Genomic DNA, 21,929 nt, shown 5'->3' on the forward strand with positions numbered 1-21,929 from the left:
GAAAGTGCCAGCAATAAAGACAGCAGAGGCCAAAGAGAATCAAGGCCAGCATGGGCAGGCCCTTAAGGAAAGTTGGGATGACTGTAGGAGGCACAGGGAGGTCAAATGGTTCTTTCTAAGGGAAGAAAAGTTGAGAGAAAGAAGTGCCAGGCACACAGAGTTGTGCTTCCATCTAGTATGGAGTCATGCGCTCACACCCACATCTCAGATGGTCCACAGGGCCTGTCCTCCCTTGAGACAAGATCAGATAGTTATTGAAGCTTGTGAACCCAAGAAGTCCACTTCTCTGAAGGCTTGGCACACAAAGCCTGAAAGCCTGCTCAGGCTGCTGCTCATCAGTGAGCGTTTGGTGGGTAATGACCTACGGTGCTCGGCAAAAACCCACCCACCTCTGGGACCATCCTGGTCTCACAAAGTGAAGACCTACTGGGCCATCAGTGGTTTTGACCTGGGTAGAAGACACAAGGTGGCCATCAAATCCTGATGGGAAATCAGAAGCACATCCAACGTCCAGAAATTCTTTGCACAAAACTTTCTCCTAGTGTGGCACAGGTTTAATGCTGAGTTTCCTATTGCTGGACCACCACGCAAACATCCAGTATCTGCCAGCATTGCTAGGAAAGGGTGTCAAGTCAGGTTGGCCTTAGAGCTCTCCCGAGGCTGGGGACAAGTTCTGAGAGCAGGACTGCTGGGCAGAGCTGTGGTATGTCTGCTCCTTGTCCCACATGATGGGGAGGTGGGGACAAACAGTACCCCAAACCATGAAGCCAAGAAAACATAGCACAAAACTGGCTCAGTAAGAAACAGTTCAGTTAAAATTACATTTCATTCAAGAGCATACTCACTCTTCTAAAAATGTAAAGGGTAAAAATAATACACAGGTAGTGTTTTAAGAGCACAAAAAAACTATACACTCTTTGAAGAAAAACTGGCCAAAAGGTTGCTACTGAGTTGCTACTGCCTGTCTTCTTCATGTAACTGTACCTGAGAGGAAGTCCAGTCATTTCTGTACATCACAAAGCAAATGCTCCCGGTGACTGGTGGATGACCAAGAACCCTCTCATTTTGCCCACTGGCCTCTCGCTACCTCATTCCCCACTTTTCCAATGACCTCTCACTGCCCAAAGCCTCAGACCCAAACTACACATAAGACAAGCACATATTAGTTTTGTACCACCTTATAAAAGGTCAGTCATAACTCTGTGCCCATCTGCTAGGGCAGCTGCCACCATAAGCTACCACAGAGAGGGCAGCTTAAACAACAGAAACATACTTTCTCAGTTCTGGAAGCTGGAGGTCCAAGATCAAGGTGCAGGCAGGGTTGGCTTCTCCTTGGCTTCTCCCTGCATCCTCAAATGGCCTCTCTTCTGGGTGGGTGCAGTCCTGGTGTCTCTTCCTCTTCTCAGAGGGACACCAGTACTGTCGGCTTGTGACCCATCCTTATGAGCTCATTTAACCTTCATTACATTCTTTAAAGCCCCTCTGCAAATACAGTCACACCAGGGGTTAGGGTTTAAATGTGTGAATTTGAGGGGACCCATGCAGCCCATAAAGTCTATACGTCTGTCTCGCTGGCAAACAGAAAGAATGTCCCCACAGCATAGCTGCTACATTCTTACAACACATGCCTTTTTCACCTGTGGATATTGTCAGTGGTTCATAGTATTTGAAATTTTTCATAAAGGTACTTTTCCCATTTTTAACCATGGTTTACCTACAAACTGCTCACTCTGCTCCCTGTTAATGGAGCACTGGTTATAGTTTCCATTATTAGAATCATCCATATGCAGGGTTCATTTTTATTTCACAGAACCATCACGCTGGGAAGCCTCTCAGAAGTCATCTAGTGGAAGCATGAATCCGCCCTCATTACTGGGGACCAAGCAGGAGTCACTAATGGCAGGAGAGTTTTTCCCGTTAAATGGTCAAGAGCTGTCTTCCTAGGACCTCCCTGCCTCTGCCCTCTGAGACCACCCAGAGAAAAACTGGCCCGTTTTACACGACAGCCCTTCAGACTTTTGAAGGTGGCATCATTTCCTTTTCTACACAGCAAACATCTCCAGCGACCTCAGCCACTCTTCCTGGGGAGCCCCCTTCCTCATGTGGGTGTTCTCCCTGGTTATGTTCCCGCTTGTCAAGTGCCTAGTAAAGGGACACCAGGGAACAGGTTGGGTGCCCAAGAGAAGAGGCTGTCACCTCCTTGGTCCTGAGCATTGTGGAATTCCAGCTCTCCTATACTGATCGTGACTTATCTGTTGAAACACACGTTCTTCCCCACACAGGTATACGCAGGCACACACATACACTCAAACATCCAGATGAAGAGAAAAAATCTGTCTCTGCACTGGTTCCTTCGGGATCCCTCCCCTGCATTATTCTCATTCCCTCTTGTAGGGCCCTCTCTCACTTCATTCTGATGCCTTTTTGCCTTGTAAAGCATGGTTAGTTTAACCTTTCCACTGAGTTTTTCAGAGTGGTTCCTTTAGATGCCTGGGAGTTAAGGGCACTCAGTCTGGCTGACCCCTCCCTAAGCCCCAGCTGTGGTCTCTGAAGCAGCTCCCACCTCCCTCTCCCTGGGTGAGAACAGACTCCCAAGCAACAACCATCCTGTCCTTCCCACCTCTTCCACCTCTCCCCACTGCAGGTGATGTCAGAGGAAGACAGCCTCTGAAGGTCACTTAGCAAAGCTCTTCATTTTATAGGTGGAAAAACTTGAGGTTCAGAGATATCACCAAACCACCACACTACCCTCAGAAACTGCATTAGAAAAACCCCTGGGAAACCACCCCAATTCCTTGTGTGCCTTGTGTAATTACATCATCTGCTGCTGAGTAGCAGCAGAGTACCCCATCCTAGAAGGCTTCTCTCTTCCTACAGATTGACAGTGACACAGAGCCAAGCCCAGCATGGCTGGGGTGGGACTGTCACATGCCTTTCTGGCCTGCCCCTGCAGTGCCCTGCTAGTCCCGTGCAATCAGAGCAGCACATCCCATCAGGAGCTGTCTGTCCTCAGTGGCAGCTGCACAAGGAATGAATGGAAGAATAGGGACAACAGATGCACACAACTCACCAAGTGACCATGTCCTACATGGTACCACATAAGCAAAATTATTAATGACTCCAGAGCCTGATTTGACTAGAGGGAGGAAATGCTGCCCCCAAAACAAAGGGAAAGATCAGGTGGGCAAATTCTAAATTTGTGATATGGGGACCCTCACCTCACCCATGCTTAGGGGCTTCTCTGGAAATGCCTACCAAGTCCTGAGCAGAGTCCTGCAGATCTCTATAAACACTAGGTGAGTGGCCAGCATGCTTATGCATTAGAATACCTTCACAAGCTGGACCCAGTGGCTCAGTCAGCAAGGCTCAGGATGCCTTGATCTCTGTTCAAAACCCAGATAGAACTTACTACCAAGGACCTCATTCCCTGAAGTTTAGGGATTACCATGTGGTGATCCCAAAGGCTCCAGACGCCTCTGACTGTGAATAAACAGGTTCAGAAATTCTGATTGACCTAAAAATAAGTCCTATATTTTCAGTCTTTCTTCTACGTGGAGATGTCCACAAAGCAGGAAAGTAGACATGTGGTCTCCCTCTGGGTCTTTGTAGTAATGGTATCATCAAAAGACATGAAGCTGATCCTGCAGGTAGTCTCAGGCTGTGGGTCAGGAGCTGCCATTTGGGGACACAGAAATGGAGTGGGGTTTTGGCAGGTGCGTTCTACTCTATATTCATTATATATTCACTATGTATTTGTATGTTCCTTGCACTTGCCCTGTTAGACAGACACACAGATGGAAAACCAAGGTTTGCATAAGATACTTACCCAGGCAGAGGTGGGAAAATCAGTATCAATCTCAAAACAGCCCATGTGCAATGCCTGCAATTTCCACCATGTTGTATTCTGAAGCTTCCTGGTGTAGTCTATTTTCACTGGCCATGTTTGGGCTAAGGGTGTGCAGGTTCCAAAGGGACCTGCACATTTCATGTCTCCTAGAATCATGTGTCTGATGTTTCTTAATATAAATTGGTGATTCTTGGGTTCTTTCCTCATCTCTAAGTGTTACAGGAGGAAGGGATGGATGGATGGATGGATGGATGGATGGATGGATGGATGGATGGATGGATGGATAGATGGATGGATGGAAGGAATACCCAAAGTGAATCCACAAAGGGCACTGGGCCCTTTGAGAAAGCTGCAGACAGAGAGCTGGTCACCACTGAAAGCACTACAGCTTGGGAGGCAGGCAGCCCTAGGGATTCTTTCCTGTTGCTACATCTCCCACGCCTTATTCAAAGTATTGCCAATGCAATAAAGTTAATGGAGCCAGTCATCCTAAGAAGGAGCCAACTCCATGCAAAGATGATACATCTTTGAAGTTAATGAGGTCTATTAATTGAGCTTATGCCCTTTTAAATGAATGAAATTCTTGAAATCTACCAAACAGCCTCACATCAATTTAGAAGTAGTTATTGATGCCTCATGTCTCTGTCACCAATGGATAAGGAGCCACTAGCGCAGAGCTATAGGAATTGGCTTCCTGCCGACATTTAGTGCAGGCTTCAGCTCCTAGAAAGCTCAACAGACGTCTCGTCTAGACAGCCATTCGCATCTTCAAGAAAGTCCTCAAATCCGTGCACTACAGCCACAGGGACTGGACAACCCAATGACAAGCTCAGGGGAGAAAGTGATACAGCTGATCCTTGGATCTCAGCCTTCAGACAGGGACCTCAGGGATAGCTGGGACAGATGCTTAAGAACAAGTCTAACTCCTGGCACTTCAGAAATGGTCACTGCACATGGAGCTGGTGTGCATCATCCCTGGGCTCAGGAAGGTGAGCTCCCCTGGGTCCCAGGAAGTGGGGACCTGGAACTGAGCACACACATAAGGTCTGTCTGTGTCCTGAATGGGAACCATTTAACGATGGCCCCTGGGCCCCCTGAACATGCACCAAAGCTCTGCCCAATTTCTATCTCCTCCCCAGTTAACACCACTCACAGTTGCTTAAGAGCACAAAGTGGCACTTGTTGTGCCCACAGAACATCTGCTGAAGGAAAACTTGTGTTTATAGCTCTTCACTTCAAAAGACTGGCCGTGTTATAAAAAGAAAGGGACCATCTGTCCTTCTTCTGGACCCCAGCGCCTCTTGGAAGAGATTTCCTTGCAAGAAGGCAGTGAGAAGTCAGCGTCAGCTTCAGGGTACTATTTTGGGGCCGGAAAAGAATAATCCCTTCCTGCCAATGGAGTGTGGTCCAGAGATGATGGCCAGCTTGGAGGAGGGCACAAGATGGCAGACACTGACCAGGAGAAGGCCAGCATCATCCAGTGGAGCTGCCCCAATGTTCCAGTGGTGCAGGGACCTTGGAGCAGAGGACCAACTGGGAGGTCTGTGGGGCTCAAGGGAAGACACAGGAAAGGCTGTGAGGTGCGATAGCCCCATGAGCAATGTCACAGACAAGTTACTGTTGCAGAGTCAGACGTCATCCATGTGTGCCTTTCTGCCAACCCGGCCTTTCTTATCTGCAAAGCCCCTGGGACAGTTCTGTGTCTTGAGAACAACCTGAGGCTGAATATCCTCCTCCCAGCAGCTGAGGGCTGAAGACATCTCCCCGAGTGCATGTGTCCACCTGGATTTGTCTACTCAAGCCATTTGGCAGAAGCTGCGGACATCACATGAAAGTCCATGGGAAGCTCGGAAGTTAGCGTGGGTGGGATTCTGGAGAGAAGGAATTTCCCAGGCTTCCTGGCCAGAATCTTTAGGCAGAGCAGCCCCTGAACTGAAACTTCCTAAGAAGGGCTTGAAGCTCGCCAAAAGGGCTCACCCTTCTTCATCTATGCTGGTGTTTTAGCTCACAGGTTCTGAGCGATAAACCCGCCCCCCCCCACAGGAAAAATTCTGGTTTCTGTCAAAATCTGTGCAGATTCCAAAAAGCCTGAGTCTGTGAACCTGTAGGTTTGGGGATTATTTTGTTCCAAAGACAAACCTGCTTCTGTCCTGGGGTAGAAATGGGGAGTTGGGGAAGGAGGATAGAAGTGGGACTTCTGTGGATACACCTTGCTCTCTTCTCCCACTTGTCCCTCATGGGACACCTCCTCCAGCTCATCCTGGGTCCAGTGAATTGACAGCTATGCTGCGTCCTGCAGAAGGTTCACAAATTTTCATCCTGAAATGAGCTGAATTCTCCCACTTGGGCACATGCATTTAGATTCTGAGGACAAAGGCAGTTCCTGGTATAGTGTATTCAAGGCTCTCAGAATCCTAAAAGGTCACTCTCTTTTTATTCTTGCCTCTTTTCAGTTCTTTTTTGTTCTTATTGATTTCTTCAAGGCACATAAGAAAACACAGTAGGCAAAGCCCACTACTTCCATAGAAATAAAATATTCTGCAGTCAAACCACATACCATAAAGAAATAATTGCAGTCTGTATATATTGCTAATGGACATCTCTCAGCAATTCCCTGTCTCATAAGCTTTAAACACAGACATTAGTATAAATATGCAGAAATCCCCATTCGGGCAAATTACTCTGCATTTCTGAACGAAAGGAAGATTAACCATGTGCTGATATCTTTGAGGGAGCTCAGCAGAGCAGGAAAAATTCCCCAGCCCTCTCTGGGAGGGAGGCCTGGGACTCTGTGATGCCTTGGTGTATAACTGGAGGCCTTAGAGCTCAGCCTGAGGAGGAAGGGACTGGTGTCCCTGGTTGGATCACTGTCACCTGAGAAGGCGGTGTGGTCACCCTGAGTCCTACTTCCTGGGCCTCCCAGGCTCCTACAGTTTTGGCAGAAGCAGAGAGGACACTGAAGATGCATTTCCTGAGCCACATGCCTGCCTGACAAGCCTCAGGGATGATCCAGGCCTGTGCAGCAGACAGCCTAGGGGCAGCTCATGGAGCCAGCTACTAGACACCTCAAGCCCTCAGACCTGGGCCTACGTCTCCCCTTGCCCCCTCATTTGTCCCCCTCCTGGCTTGTTCTTTATGGTCTTCCCCATCGGCCAGACCTACCCTGCTCACTCCCCTGTCCCCCGCCAAGGCCAACACAAGGGAGGGATCTTCATCTCTCTCTTCCAGGGCTCCATAGACAGAGACTAACTTGAGCCTGTCTGTGAGGACCATTTGGGACCTGGGCCAGTCAGTCCCATGGGCACCATGGGAGATGAACCACAAGCTACCTGGGACCACGGCTGAGGAAAGGGAGCCTGGCACTTGGTCTGCTGGTTGTTTCTCTGTAACCACCTGCCTTTCCCACTGTGGAACTGAATGCAGGGGAGAACAACTCCACACTGATTCTGAGGCACAATGAAGGGGTGGAGCATGGTCTCCTGACCTTGTCTGTCTCCACTGGGGACAGGCTGAAGGCCTGGGAGCAAGGCTCTCCCATGAGAGACCCAGCAGGCCCTGGAGTTCTGTGACAGGCACTTGCGAGCGGGAATTCTGAGGCAGGAGCCTTGGCACGGAACAGTGAGCCTCTCCTCAGCTAACCCTTGCACACGTGCACACCCAGGCATCCCCCTCACCAGCCAGCCTTGATGGTCTATTTTCATGTCTGTCTCCTGCTGCCGACTGTGAATGGCTTTAAAACACCCCCGCCACTGGCCAATTTAGCAACCCCATGTGAAATGGAAAAAGGTAACCTTTTCTCAAGACCCCTGCTTGCCACATACCAGAAAATTGTCAGAGCAACTACAGCAGCCCTTGGGGACTACTGAGATTATCTCCCTCCAAATGCTCTTCTAATCATTGTGTGTATTGACCCATTCAATCCTGACAACTCTGAGATGGGTGCTACCCTGACCCTTGATCACAGTCGCAGAAGCACTTGCTCCTGTGTACCCAGCTGGGCAGGGACAGAGTGAGGACAGACAATGGGCAGTCCTTTACCCAAGCACCTGGCCCTCAGCCCTGTATTCACTTTACACCCAGATCTGGCCACTGGGATGCCCAGCAAGCATTCCATGTGAGAAGGAAGAGGGGTCTACTCCCCTACCCTGATCTCTGCCTCCCATTTGGAAAACAAGCAGTTGTTCCTAGATCAGAGGTGCACCCTCACATGTGTGAACTGCCCAGCTCTGAAGAGCCCAAGGGACCTCTGATCATCAGCTCTCTTCACCAGGGCCGTTAGCTCAGCCCCACTCGAGCTTCCCACCCTGAGGCCCTCTTCCTAGCCTGGGAGTGTCTCTTGGCTGCCTCCTCCCTCTGCTGCCTCCTGTCTACTCTCCACGCTGTACACAGCAGTCTTCAGTGACCAGGCCTTCCCCTACTCAAAACCCTCCAGGTGCTCACCACACCTCTGCATGACACCACGGCACCTGCTCAGACCTGCATTTAGCCCATCCCTCCTCCAGAAAATCTGCCCAGACCCCCACACTACATGAAACCCCTGTGCCAACTGCCAGCTGAGGGCTACCTGACTCCTCGGCCATTCCTCTTTCCCCAAACAGGGGCTCCTGGACAGGCCTGGCCAGAACCCAGCAGTGAATACTCTCAACTGGGAGGGTGCTGGGGTCAAGAGATCACCCTGAAAGTGCCTGCCTGGCAAGTGCAAGGTCGTGAGTTCAGTTCCCGGTACCAGAGAAAAACCAAAAAAAAAAAAAAGAGAGAGAGAGATCGCCCTGCCCAGCCAACTCACTCCTCTCTCACTCCTCTCCTGCCAGGCACCTTGTACCCTGTAGGGAGTCTGATGTGGCCTCATGGGTTCCTCAACTACCACCAGACCCCCTGCAGCTGCCAAAAGGAAACCACAGCACCCTCATGAGGAGCTACAGAAAACAAATTCGCAGAGAAGGCTAGAGGCAGGAGAAGTCCAAGAAAGTAGAACTTTCTGTGCAACAAGAGCTGGTTCTCACGCAGCAAAGGAGAAGGGCATAGGTAACTGCTGTGTAGCCCCAATTTCTGAGGCTCCTGTCCTCTTACAATCCAGCTCCTTCCCTAGGCCTGCATGGGAGCTAGGAGTTGATCCAAGGCACTGGGCCAGCCTCCCAATCCTCCCCACTGGCCCAGGCAGTGAGAACGAGAGAAGCCCAACCTCAGAAGGTGCCAGACACCCCCGTGAGCCTCCTGAGACAGACTGCACCTGCTCCTGTAGCATGGCCTCCCTCCACCTTGGCCACAGGGCAAGACCCCTATACTGCTGGGCTCCAGGTACTGAGGGGACATGAGTGCATGTTCCTTGTCCCAAGAGATCATTTGCCTGGAAAGACAAGGCCTTGCCCCCTGGGGGAAGAGCGCTCCCACTTACCCTCATCCTGAGAAGGATCTCTGGAACCATGAGCAAGCAAAGTCATCAGATGAAGGGACGGTAGATGAAGAGCCACTGCACCGGAAGCTCTGGAAAACCCTCTGCTGGGAGTGCATGACTGAGGACACCTCTGAGTGACCGCTCAACCCTCCTGAGCCAGCTGAGCCACACCTGCCGGTGATACAGAGAAACTCGACAGGTCCCCAGATACCCTCCAGGACCCAGGCTCGCCAGAGCAGGGTTGTCGTCCGGCTGGTTCATTGCTGTGGCCCCAGTGCTCAGCACACTTCGGATGCTCAATAAGCACCTGCTGAATGGATGCTGAATGAATGAGTGGATGAATGGTTGCCGCCAAATGTGATCAGTGCTGCCCACAGAAGTAAGGGGTAAAACCTACAGCACTGTGGGCACAGAACAGCGAGGGTGGGAATCTGGGGGTGTGAAACAGCTTGAGCAAGGGCTAATATTACAAGTAGCACCTTTGGGCAAGTCACCCTGAAGAAACTTACCTTCTTTCAGCCATCGGCTTCTGTGGGTTTGTATAACGACTGAAATAGTCTCCCCTCTCACATTCTCTCGTGTCCAGATATTTTTGCGGTTTTAACCTTATCCTATTGCTGCCCACTGGTCAGAGGGATTCTCCTTTGGATGGATCCTTGCCCTATCCTGGCACTATCATGCACCTGAGTGACAATCAAGTATCACTCTTTCTCCTGAAGGGTTTGCTGTGATAATAGGGCTTTGGCCAAGGTAAGCCCTGGGCCACTGAGGCCTCGGCAGTTTCCAGGACTGTGCCTTGGGGGCTCTGGCGGTGGTGCTCGCCGGTCCTTCCTGGGCTTCTGGCCCTTCCAGTGGCATTACCTGCCTTCCCTACCTTCTGAGACCTCCTGCAGTGTGCAGGCCAGAGTCTGAGCCTCCAGTCCCCAGGGCTTGGGCTTGGCCCCTCCTAGCAGCTTCCCACCGCCTCCCAGGAACGTCCCGGGCTGGCCGCACCAGCCACGCCTCCAACCTGTCAGCCACGCTGCACACCCGGGTACCCACAACCCGCTCCTGTCGCCAACAGGATTGCTCTTGAGGCCCTGGGTGCCACCTTCCACAGTGACCCCTAAATCTTCCTGGCCCCCCGGGCCTGCCCAACCGGTAAGGAAGGCGCTCCGAGTAAGCAGGAAGCGGCAAAATGCAGCAGTTTAAAACGCTAAAAACAGGATTTTGACTTAAGCATCGCTTGACTCAAGTCTTGGTTCCCCCTCTCACTAGCTGCTTGGCCTGGAACAAGCCGCTCTCTCTGAGCCTCGTATTCCATCTGTGTAACAGGCACAGTCCCGCTCAGAGCTGCCCTGGGGATGAAAGGACATCATGAAGTCAGCTGGTCTCAGAGCAGGTGGCAGGCAGGAGGCGCGCACCTTGGACAGGTGTGCACCCACCTCTAGCTCCAGCTGAGGACGAGCCCGGAGGAGCAGAGGGACACAGAGAAACGCTGTGGAGTCAGGAGACGGCTGAACGCCGAGGTTGTCACTAAAGTGGCTTCTTCTGCTTTGCGGGTTTTCATACAAAGTGGCAGCGACCAGCTCGCCTCAAGCCTCAGCACAGGCCTGGTGGGGCAGTCGGGGGCAGAGGCGCGTGACTGCGCAGGCGCAAGGGGGGGGTCGCTCCGCCCAGAGCGCGGCAGGCCCCGCCCCGGTGACGCTGGCCGCTAGGCCCCGCCCCGCGGCGCCGCCGTCACGTGGAGCCCAGGCCCGCCGGGAGGTTCCCGCGCGGAGGTGGCGCGTCTGCCAAAGCTTATTTGCATATGCGCACGCCGGGTATTTATAACTTCTCTTCAGCCAGTTCCAAGTTATTGATGTCTTAAAGTGACTTTAATCTGAGCCTTCTTTTCTTCAAATGGGCTTTTGATTTCCGGAGTGATATTATACATGGCTGTAAGCTATTGACTGAGCGATTGCCGTCGTGTTCTCAATGTGCTGATGCTGGAAATCTGCGATATAAATAAACTTCCTCTGGTAGAATCATTATAAAGCACGAGCAGCAGAAATTTATGGAAAGAACAGATTAAATGCTTAGACTTAAATTCTTCAGCGTGTGGCTTGCCCTGAACTGCTGTGTCTGGAATTTGGGCTGCTGATTCAGGTGGAAAAAATCAAACGGACACATCGCTTGTCGGTGCATTTTTACTATGATCTATTGTGTTGCCAAAAGAGAAAGCTCAGAAGCTGCCATTGATAATCCTGGTTAAAACTTGGAGCATAAATTATTAAGACGTGTAGTTTCTTTTCGGAGTGGATGGGGACTGGGGCGGTAGCACCATAAAGAAATATAACATCAATATGTGCTTATGCATTGTAATGTGGGACATTTTTATGCCCATAATAAAACATTCCGCCTACAACTGTGTTTATGAAAGCAACAGATAGGAAGATCCATAATGCCACTTAATAGAGTTAATCACCTCCCATCGGAACGTTTTAAAAGGCTTTTTATTGCATGTTGAAAAGCTCTGACCATAATTAATACTCTGCACACTGTCAGGTGCCAGTCAGAGGGCTGGAGGCTGAGGAGGGAACTCTGGCACACGGGCTGAGAGGATTCTCAGGATTCCGTGCAGTTTTCTGAGCTGGGTTTTTAAATCAGGAGTCTAGTCTCTGGGCTGGGCTATGTCAAACTTGGGGCCCTGGCTGGGGCTTGGGGCTCAGCATTTTAAACACTGAGCCCCAGGGCATATGGTAATCTTTTTCTGTCTCTAGGTTCTGAGCTTTGGCCTGGTCTGGGCTCTCAGCTCTGGACTCCAGCTGACCCACCCTCAGTTCCTGGGTCCCAAGAGGGATAACCTCACAGCACAGAGCCAGGAGGAGTGAATGTCTCCTAACAGTCTTGAGTTAATTTGCTGTCAACTTGCTGAAACAAAATATTCAACACCCAAAGTTAAAAGTTAAAAGGGTTTGTAGAGGCGTCAGTCCATACTTGGCTGGTTCCAAAGCTGGGCAGCATGGCAGAGGGGCATCCCAGAGGAGAAACAGTTCATGGCATAGCAGGGCAGACAGAAGGCACCAAAGCAGCAAGCAGAAAGCCTGCCTTTCCCTTTTTCTTTCCAGGATACCTACCCTTTGGGTGGTGCCACCCACACCATGTGGGCCTTTCCATCATCCATACCCAGAACTATGTTGAACCAATCAGTAGACTAATTAGTAATCACACCCCCTGATCCCAATATCACACCCTTAATCCCAGCATCCACACTCTAGATCCAGCCACCTCCAAAAAGCCCTACATATAACCTCATGAGGCTTTGAGGTGGGACACACACATAGCAACCACAAAAACCTGTCCTGTGTGTCCTCTTCATATGTCTTGCCACTCCAGCCAGTTTTTCACATGGGGAGGGAAGACAGTGCGGCCATGACTGGCCTGCCCCATAGTCTGCCGTGAGCCAGGACGGGTCCCTCAAGGCAACAGCCTGCCGTGGAACAGACCTGCTGGCCTGCTGGCAGGACCCACACCCAACCAGCCTGGAGACTCTGGGGCTGAGCGTACCCTCTGCTTCTCCAAAGGAGGTGCCTTTATCTGCGTTGCCCTTATCACAGAGCAGCTAAGTGACCGGAATCTCCCGAACAACCAGGAAAGCAGAGGAGGTGAAGGGTCAGCCTGAAGTAATTAGAAAATAAAGTGGCCTCTAAAACTGGATTCAAGCTGGCAAAAGAGAAGCAGGCCACAGGGACACGGTGTTTTCTGAGGCCTGACCTCTCCCTGGAGCCTGCGTGGAAATTCTGGGGTGACTGGTCATGGCTCTGGAGCCGGCTGGTCCCCAGTGGGGGATTTCCTGGGTGTAAACACGCTCCTTTTCTCCTGGAAGGTTAGGCCAACAAGGACTAAGAAATGCCAGTGAAAGCAGCGAGGCTGGGTTCTGTCTCCCAACACAACACACAGACTTCTTTGTCTCTGCTGGCCTGGAATCCGAGTGCGCTGGAGTTGGGTGGATGTTCTTTGGAGGTTGTTGAACTGACTTCTGCTGCCCAGCTCGGGTGTTCTGCACTGAGTTTCCATCATGGCTGGAGAGGGTTGAGAGCCCTCTGCCCCGCCCTTCTCCAGCACCACCCAAGCGAGAGTGGTTCCCTGGATGAATTTGTCTTTTTTTGTGCCCTGGGCCTGAAAATCCATGCCCTATTGAAATCAAAAGCCATGGTATGGACAGGCAATGTCTCACTAAATTTGTGCGTGAACTCACAGGGGAAGATAATGAGGCACGAGTGATGGGAGGAAACACGTACTCTTTTTTCCATTGGGTGGCAGAAGTACATGGGGCACTGCTTCCCAGAGCAGACCAGACCCCACCCTCCCAGTGTGCACAGTCTAGAACCTGAGGTGGCATCTGCCTCCAGATGCAGCCACTAGACAAATAAGAAATTGTGTGTGACTGTCCCAGGGCCTTCTAAGGCAGGCTGAGCTGGGATCTGCAAAAGCCAAGGCACAGCTCTCAGATGCCTCTTTAGGAGCTTCCCATTCCTGCGATGGTAAGCTCCCTCCACATAGGCAGTAACTGAGGGAGTATGCAGAGCATGCCAGCCTCTGGCAGGATACCCCCAGGGGGTGGTGAATGGGGAGCCCTCAGAAAGGAAGCAGGGCCAGCAGACTGCAGAAACTTGGGGCAACAAAGCAAGGGTGTCCATGAGTTAAGGAGGCCAAGCTGGTGGGCAAAGCCTGGGATGCACCAGCAGTGTCGGGGTACTGTGTGTAGGGGCCCCAGTGTGTGCTCTTGATTGGCCAAGCTCTGCTCTAGAGTCCAGTCTCCTGAATGCGTATATGGTCAGGCAGACCGCAGGTATAATGTGCCTTTTTTAAGTGAGATGGGTGTCCAGCTCCATGTCAGCCCACCCAGACTGGCACAGAGGTAGAGGTAGCCAACCCTTGGCTATCAGATCTGTCATCACAATGACTCTCAGGTTCCCTGCAGTTGCCACATCCCCTCTCTCTGCCCACGCCTGGTGCCCATGGTGTGCTCACAGGACAGCTGCTCCTGATCTTTTCCTGGCCCGTAGCCTTGAGTGAGCCCCCAGGCCTGAGTGGATGAGGCAGGGGCTGCTGTGGCAGAGCCGGGCTCAGTGAGGTTCCCTGAGGACTTCGGAATACGTTTTGCTAATAGAGACGTCTCTGGGAGGTCATGACGCCACCTGTCAGCAACCCGGGCACCCTGCCTGGGTTCTCACCAAGAAATCGCAGGTTGCTGCTTGCAGGCAAGTGAGTGATTTGTGAGGACCACAAGAATATTTGCATAAACATATGTATGAAAGTGTGTATTTATTTGCATTCATTTGCATACATTCTGGCTCTTGGAGCTGTTGAGCTGTCGTTCCTTAATTTTATTTTTTTCAGTAAATGTCTTTGCGCTCTAAGCGCAGATCTGGACACGTAAAGAGTGAAGAAAAAAGGCAAAAACAACAGCAGTGCAGGGACGTGAGAGCAGAGGTCCTCAAACTTTGGTGCACAGGAAAATCTCGGGGGTCAGGGAGGGCATTAGAAATCCAGGTCCCTAACTCCCTCCTCCCATTACCAGTAAACCAGAAATTCAGGGGTGGCTCAGGGGTGGCTCCCAGGCATCAATAGTTTTATGAAGCTTCTAGGTGAGTCTGATGCACAGGCCAACGTTGAGAAGCAGTCCTCACGCAGGACAGGCCCACATCAGATCTCCCCACCTCGGCCTCCTGCCAGTGTCGCCAGACGGCCAGAAGCATATGTCACGGAGGTGTGCACAGCCCTGGTGCCACGCGAGCTCACAATGGGCACTCATCACACCACTGCAGGCCATCACCCTGTGCAGACGTGAGGATCCAGAGACCTGGCTGCTCCTCCTGGCCCTGACCAGGCCCCCGCTACCCCGTTGCCCTGGACTTAGCCTGGGGCTCCACTCAGCTCCTGTGACCCTAGCTCAGATACTAGTGCATGTGCCAAACTGAGCCACCTCTGAGCTGCTGAGGCACATGGCCCTATGTCCTTGGAAGTAGCTGCCAGGCTCAGGATTCCATCGCTGCCCAGACGTATGGGAGACTGAGCACACCCAGCCCTGCCTACCTCCTGTGTCTCCCTCTCTGGGCCGGAAGGGAGCCAAACACTGGGTTTGAAGGCTCAGCCTTTTCTTTCCTTTGTAGGTGCTGCCTGGGGGGAGAGGGATGCTGCATTTCTGGAGATCCTAAACTACCTCAATGTGACTCTGTCCTCACCACATTTTTCTCACACTCCCTGTATGATGTCTTCCCTCCACCTGTCCGTCACCCACCCAGCTTCCCCAGACTCTGTATAATTTCCTTCCTCTGTCTTTGCTTGAGGACCACCCTCCCTCCAAAGCCCACAGCTCAAATCCTGGCCATTCAAGATCCAGCTTAGTGCCTTCCATTCCAGGACATCTTCCCCAAGCCAGCAACTTTCTTTCTTTTGCTTGATCACACCTTCTAACCTTACCTTAAACCTGTTGGAGGCCATGCTGTGCTGGGCCTTGACAGAGGCCAGTCAGATGCAGGGAGTTCCTCTGAGTAGTGACCAATGTCCACCTTCCCGGTCTCTGGTGCCCACCAGGGAAACAGCAGGCTTGGGTCCTTCTGCTGAGCAGACTCACCCGATTGCATAGCTCTGCTCAGGGCAGGGACTGCTCAGGCCCAGTGCTGCAGATCTTGCTAATAGGAAGTAGGAGCAGCCATCACCTGTCCTGAAGAAGTTAGTCGGCAGCTTCAGGAGACTGAGGAGAGCAGGTGAGCTAAGGAGGATGCTTCTGGTGGCTCCAAGGTGACTGAGCTCTGCCCCCTGGATGCCTTTGCAAGGACAGGTGTGGTCATTCCTAGAGCCTTGGAAAGCCCTGTACCCTGCTTTGTAGACCCTCCATGCCCTCAGCCAGCCGCCCTGGGAAAGCCTCCTGCCCTCCCTGCCCCACCACTTGGCTGCGGCCCCACTCACCTGGACGTGCCCGCTCCCCATGCGAGGCCAGCCAGGCCCTCAGCCCCCTTCAGTCCATTCCCCTCTCATCAACCCACAGGAGGCAACACCCACCCCTAGAACAGAGAGCCAGTCTGGGCCCCTGGAATAGAGTTGTGGACACCCCAGGAGCTTGGAAGTAGCTTTCAGCCCCCAAAAGGGCTTCAGCACAGTGAGGAACCATTATTCACCACCCCGCAGAGCCAGGCGGGGAGACATGGCCCCACAATGGCAAAGACCATGCCCAGGTCACACTGAGCAGGGCCTTCATGTTCCCTGGGCCTGGTGAGGACCGCACCTGGAGCCCAGAAGGACCCTGTGTCAGAGTCTGTGATCCTAGAGGACTGCAGACCCAGCTGGTCAGGAAACCCTGTTGTAACTATGATGTTTCAAGGCCTCCAGGGCCAGAAGGGCTCCGTGCTCTCAGCAAACACATCTCTATCCTGGCCTGGTGTTCAGTGTGGGGCCCCTGCCCTGGAGCAACCCCCATGGCGGAGATAAGTAAATGGACTTGGCAGTGTGGTAGGGCCAGGCGGTGGCCCCGAACCTGGTCTTGTAGCAGGATGGGTAGCGGTTTTCTGAAAGGGGAGGACAGGGGACTCTGGGCCGGTGGCGTGGCTGTGGGAAAGCAGCCTGGGTGCCACACTCCTCCTAGGACACCCCGCCCTCGTTTCCACGCTCTGAGACCACGCTCCAGCATGTGTGCACCTGTCCGTTGTGCGAGGAAGCTCTGCAAAGGCTGAGGCCCATGCTTGGAGCCGCTTCTGTCTCCTTCCTTTTGCACAGGGCCCGGCATGCAGGGTGACCTGTGCGGGACAGGGACTGCTGGTGAGGAAGGGCTCAGCTTTCCAGCAGAGAGTGGTGCCCCCTCCACTCTGAGCCCACCCTGCCCACCTATAGCCAGCCTGGGGCACAGTGGCCATGCTCAGTGAGGCTGCCCTGGGTGTCCAGCACATCCCACATGAGGGCCCCCAGACCAGGCCTCAGCCGGGTACCCAGGCCTGCCCCCACCTCAGTAGTCGGCGGTAACTACACCAAACATTTGTAAAAGCAAGACTGAGTTTATCAGAGTCTGGTAGGTTCAGCTGCCCAGGCCAAAGACTGTCAAGCTAAATACCTGGGGGAAGTGACCCAGGCAGAAGGGCATTGTTACATCATTACATTTCAGGTGAGGGTCTCACCTGAAATAACAGGGCCAGCATTAAAGGTCCCATGTTGGGGAAATCAATCCAGAAGGCATGTCCAGACAGGCCTACTGCCTGCACCTGGGGTCTCCAGAGGAGCTGGCACATGGAGCCCAGCATCGGTGGCCCTAGGTAGGTGCTGGTGCTGAACCTGGGCTCTGAGGACACAGGCCATGAAAGGCAGCATCTCTACCCAGCAGGCCTCATCCGAAGAAGGGCCTGAGCACCTAGAGGACATTTTATTCTTTCATGCTTATGAGGACTTTTTTTATAAATATCATGGTGATTGCTTATATAAAAACCGAGAAGTGACCCCAGGTGCAGTGCCCAGACCTGACCTGGCCAGGACTGGCAGAAGGGGCAGGTGCAGACAGAAAAGGAGGGACAGACACCCCAACCAGAAGACACACACACAGGAGCACACACACCTTCCTCTGAAGTCTCCTAACCCCACATCGTCTTGCGCTGCTAATGCTCCCTCGATGGAATTCAAAGTGTTTCACGCTGCCATTAGACCCTGGCATCTGAGGTTTCGTTTCATTTCCCTCTTTACCTGGGTAACTGAACTGATTGTACTTCCAGCTCTGGTTCACTAATTCTTGTAAATCCTTTAAAACTATTGATTTATTCACTGAGACTGTGGCTCTCAGAATTCTTGGGAAATAATGGCTTTTGCTAAGGCTGGTGGAGGAGACCCATGGCTTTGTCCTTTCCTTGTGTGTCTCCCCTGTCTGTCTCTCTCCCCAGGATCCTTCCCACCTGTCTGTGAGCTGTCCTGACAGCTATCTTGTCTCTTGGGCACATGGTAGATTTGGCCCCAGGGCCGAGCTTTGAGGGATCAGGTCCTTCGGGAGAATACAGCAAAGCTGTATGGGACATAGCTTGAGAATTGATGTTTTGGGTACACACTTGCTGGGCTCTTTGTCCCTTGTGTAAGAACATGGTGTCCTTGTCCAGTCCTTGTCCCACCTCCATTTCCAAAGCATGTCTGCCTTGGGTGCACAAGCCCTGGGCCCCTCACTTGCCTCTTCCCATAATGCACCCAGCTGTCACCCTCATGCTTCCCAGCCTTCCAGGTACAGGCAGAGCAGAAAACAGAAAGTGGACAAGGGACCCCCTCATGTGGGTGAAGATCTCAGCCACTCTGGGGATCCAGAGCCATGAGAGCGTTTATACCTCTCTGGGAGCACAGCCAGTTCAGCCCCACTCACAGCACATCTTTATTCAAATTCTCTGACAGGAGCCTCTAATGTTTTAGATCTGTATCTGCAGATCCAAAGTCTCCCCCCTGCCTAATGGTAAAGAAGAAAAAGGAAGCATGGCAGGACCCAGGGTGGGGTCAGGCCTGTTTCTCCTCCCTGCAGGAGGATGCTGAGCAGCAAGCCCCGGGCCACCCCTATGCAGGGACACGGCCAGCAAGGATGCAAGGCAGGGGCAGGTGGCCAGCATGTTGTTTCTGAACTCCAGAAGTGGTGACACCAGGGAACAGTGCACAGGGTCTCCTCGCCTGGGTCCCAGCCTCACACAGAACCTGGAAATCTTGTGGCTCAGAGAACTTCTACCACCTTGGGTCCTGAGGCCAGGCCTCGTCTCCACTGCTCACCCACTCAACAGCAGCAACCCTCCAGCAGGCCTCACTCTAGACTTTTACCCTCCTGTCCTCCCGCCACGGGGCCTCAGGTCATCTTAATTCCCGCCTAGGCTTAAGATCTAAGGTGCTTTAGCACAGCTTGTTCAGCCTTTTGTGGAGGCCTGGCCTACTCCCCAGCCCCATTTCCTGCCCTGCTCAATAGCTGCCTGTCCCTGGAATGTGCTAATCTGGGCCACTGGACCTTTGCACCTGCAGGCAACTAACAAATTCCCCTCTTTCCTCCCTGGAGTAAGTCTCACCTGTCTCCCAAGACCAGCCATGCCCTGGTCCTCTGTGGGCTGGCCTTCATCCATGTGCACACCTGTGCCTGCTCCAGGTCCCGGCAGGCTCTGTTCTAAGCAGCATTTATCACCTGTCTGTCCCACTCATGTGCCTGCAGCTGTCGGGGAGCCAAGGTGCTGGTCACAGAATATGACTGTGCACAGCCAAGCAGTGAGTGTCGTGATTGGAGGCTGCGGGTCAGGCTGGAATGTGGGCAGGCATGCGTGCAGGCAGCACAGCCAGAGCAGCCCCAGAGACAGCCCTCTTGGGATCCTGCACTGACGCCATCTCCCCTGGGTGCCCAAGCTTTGCAAGTTCACCATGGGCACCACTATCAATACTAGCTGCACTCTGCCCTGAATTTCCACAGCACCAACTGGCCGAACCCAGGACATGTAGCTACATGTCAGCTACCAGGGAACCACCTGTCCTCGGTTCCTATAGTGACAGGAGCCCTATTCCTCTCCTTCCTTGGGGTTCTCCCCATCAGCAAGGGGGTTCCAATGCTGAGCAGCCAGGCTGACCCATGTCCACAGTAGCATCTCCTCCCCGACAGACCATGGGCCCCTTGAAGATGGAAGTTGGACTCATCTTCATGGTGTAGGACCTGGCACAGGGCAGCCCCATGACTGCACCGTGGCCACAGCAAGTCGTTCAGAACAGCATGCCTGCCTCGTGTGTGCCTGCCTCTCCACTGGTGACACCGCTAGCAGGCACCCTCCCTTCCTGGTCACCCACCACACCTCCTCCGAAGGCTTTTAGCTTCCCAGATGAATACTTCTCTAGCCATTGCTGGGCTTCTCTCTGTGTGCACCTCATGTCTCCATGGTCCCCAGGGCAGCAGGCACTGTCTTGCCCATCTGCTCCCTTCCTTCTGCCCAGGCACAGTGTGCCTGAGAAACTCAGCAGAGTGAGAATGGGTTGAACAGCAGGGGTTAATCTGGAGGAAGGGAGAATGAGGTCGTGTGGGGAAGGTCCCACCTGGCTAGGGGTGTAGACAGAAGGTGGCCCGAGGTGAGGATGAAACCACTCAGCCCTTCTGAGTGTGAGAAGTAAACCTGACCTTAAAACCACCAGCAGCCTCAGCCTCCAGAGGGTCAGAGAAGACCAAGCTCCAGTTCCCTAGCAGGGCTCTGACACACTTCTGGGCCTTCTGCATGTTCACATCTCCCCTCTGCTTACCTGAGAGTCTGCCCTAGACTATCACCTCTCTGTGGTTGCCTCCTTGGGTTTATCAGGTAGAACCAGCTATTCCGGCCTCTGCCCTGCACTTGCCCTGTTGGCATTAGTGTTGTTAGCGTGTCTCCCGTTCAACCCTGAACTCCCCCATGTCTGTGAACAGCCATTCGTGTGTATCCCAGGCATGCACCGTGCGGGAAGCTGCAGGAAGTTCCTGGAACTTGAGGTCTTAGGTCTGCCTGAAGGGGATGAGCATCCGTCAGCTTTTTTCAGCTGTGGACACAGACGGCTGCTCCAGGGCACCCCCTAACCTCTGTAGCTCTCTCCCCGGTTTTCTGCCCTGACTCTTGGGATCTGGGAGCTCTCCGAGGTGCTGAAGTTGTCCTCCCTCTCCTGGCCTCTCGGCTTGCTAGTCCTCCCGCAAAGCGCTACCCGCATCACCCAAGAGCCCACACACCCCCAACTCAGCAGAAAAGCAGCAGTGTCTCTGAATAAACACGCAGCAGGCAGAACATAGTTCCACAAAGACACTGAGTGTTGTGAGAGTACAGGAAGAGTGAGGCCCCACCCTCACCCCAGACATTGGATTCTACTCAGTTCCTGGAGCCAGACCCAGGTCTCATCCTCCCCTGGAGGTCCCATGAGGACCAAGGCCTCTCAAGATACCCTCCTTCCTGGGACCAAACGCTATCCCTTGGAGGGGGTCCTCAGCCTCACAGAGGGACTGTGGAGCCACCCTTCCTCCTAAATGCTTGACCTTCTGGATGCTCCCAACCATCTGCCTTGCCTCCCACCTGGCCCCTCTAAATCACCCCCTAAAGGCTCTTCAGGGTCCTGACTTGACTTACGCAGAATTTAACTTGTTGTACATGCCCCTGCCCACACCACCTGGCCACTCCAGAGTCCCAGTTCTGCTGAGCTGGAGCACCACTGGCCCATTTCTAACCCAAATCTCCTCAGCCCTGGCCTTCTCCCAAAGTGAGTCAGACCGGACCCCATGGCATTTCCATCCTTCTTGCATGGAATACCACCTCTAAGCTTCCCTTTTCTGAGTAAGGGAAGGAGCCCAGTGGAAGCTTCCTTCCTGGAGGGAGGAAAGATAGACTGCTGCCTGTGCTGACCTAACCAGGGAACTTTCTCCAGCTGCAGACCCAGGGATCGCCCCTGCTTGGCCAAGGTGCTTTCCCTCCCACACCCCTGCAGTGACTGCCCTCTGGCCAGTTTCCCTGGGCTGGTGCTGGGGCCCTGACATTTGCCTGTGCCCTCCCTCCTTCTTTCCCAAACAAAAGACCATTCTTTGATTCTGACCCTGAGCCCATCAGACAAGATCTATCAGTGAATGCAACTAGTCATTGGCTTGTGTTTGAGCAAATCTTACCATCTATACAGCTAGAGGACTGCTTCTCTCTACCCCTGCGCATGAAGACCACTGTTCCAGGGTCTCCCAGAGGGCTGCAG

At 52.9% G+C, this 21,929-nt stretch overlaps 1 protein-coding gene across 3 annotated transcripts in view; it reads left to right on the forward strand.

The window, feature by feature from the left end:
- Klhl29 (kelch-like family member 29) overlaps positions 1 to 21,929 on the forward strand; it is a 205,665-nt gene that overhangs the window by 152,675 nt on the left and 31,061 nt on the right. The window lies entirely within an intron of this gene.

This window comes from Chinchilla lanigera, unplaced genomic scaffold, assembly GCF_000276665.1.
Source record: "Chinchilla lanigera isolate Chin_1 unplaced genomic scaffold, ChiLan1.0 scaffold00068, whole genome shotgun sequence".
In the NCBI taxonomy this organism is placed as follows: Eukaryota; Metazoa; Chordata; class Mammalia; order Rodentia; family Chinchillidae; genus Chinchilla; species Chinchilla lanigera.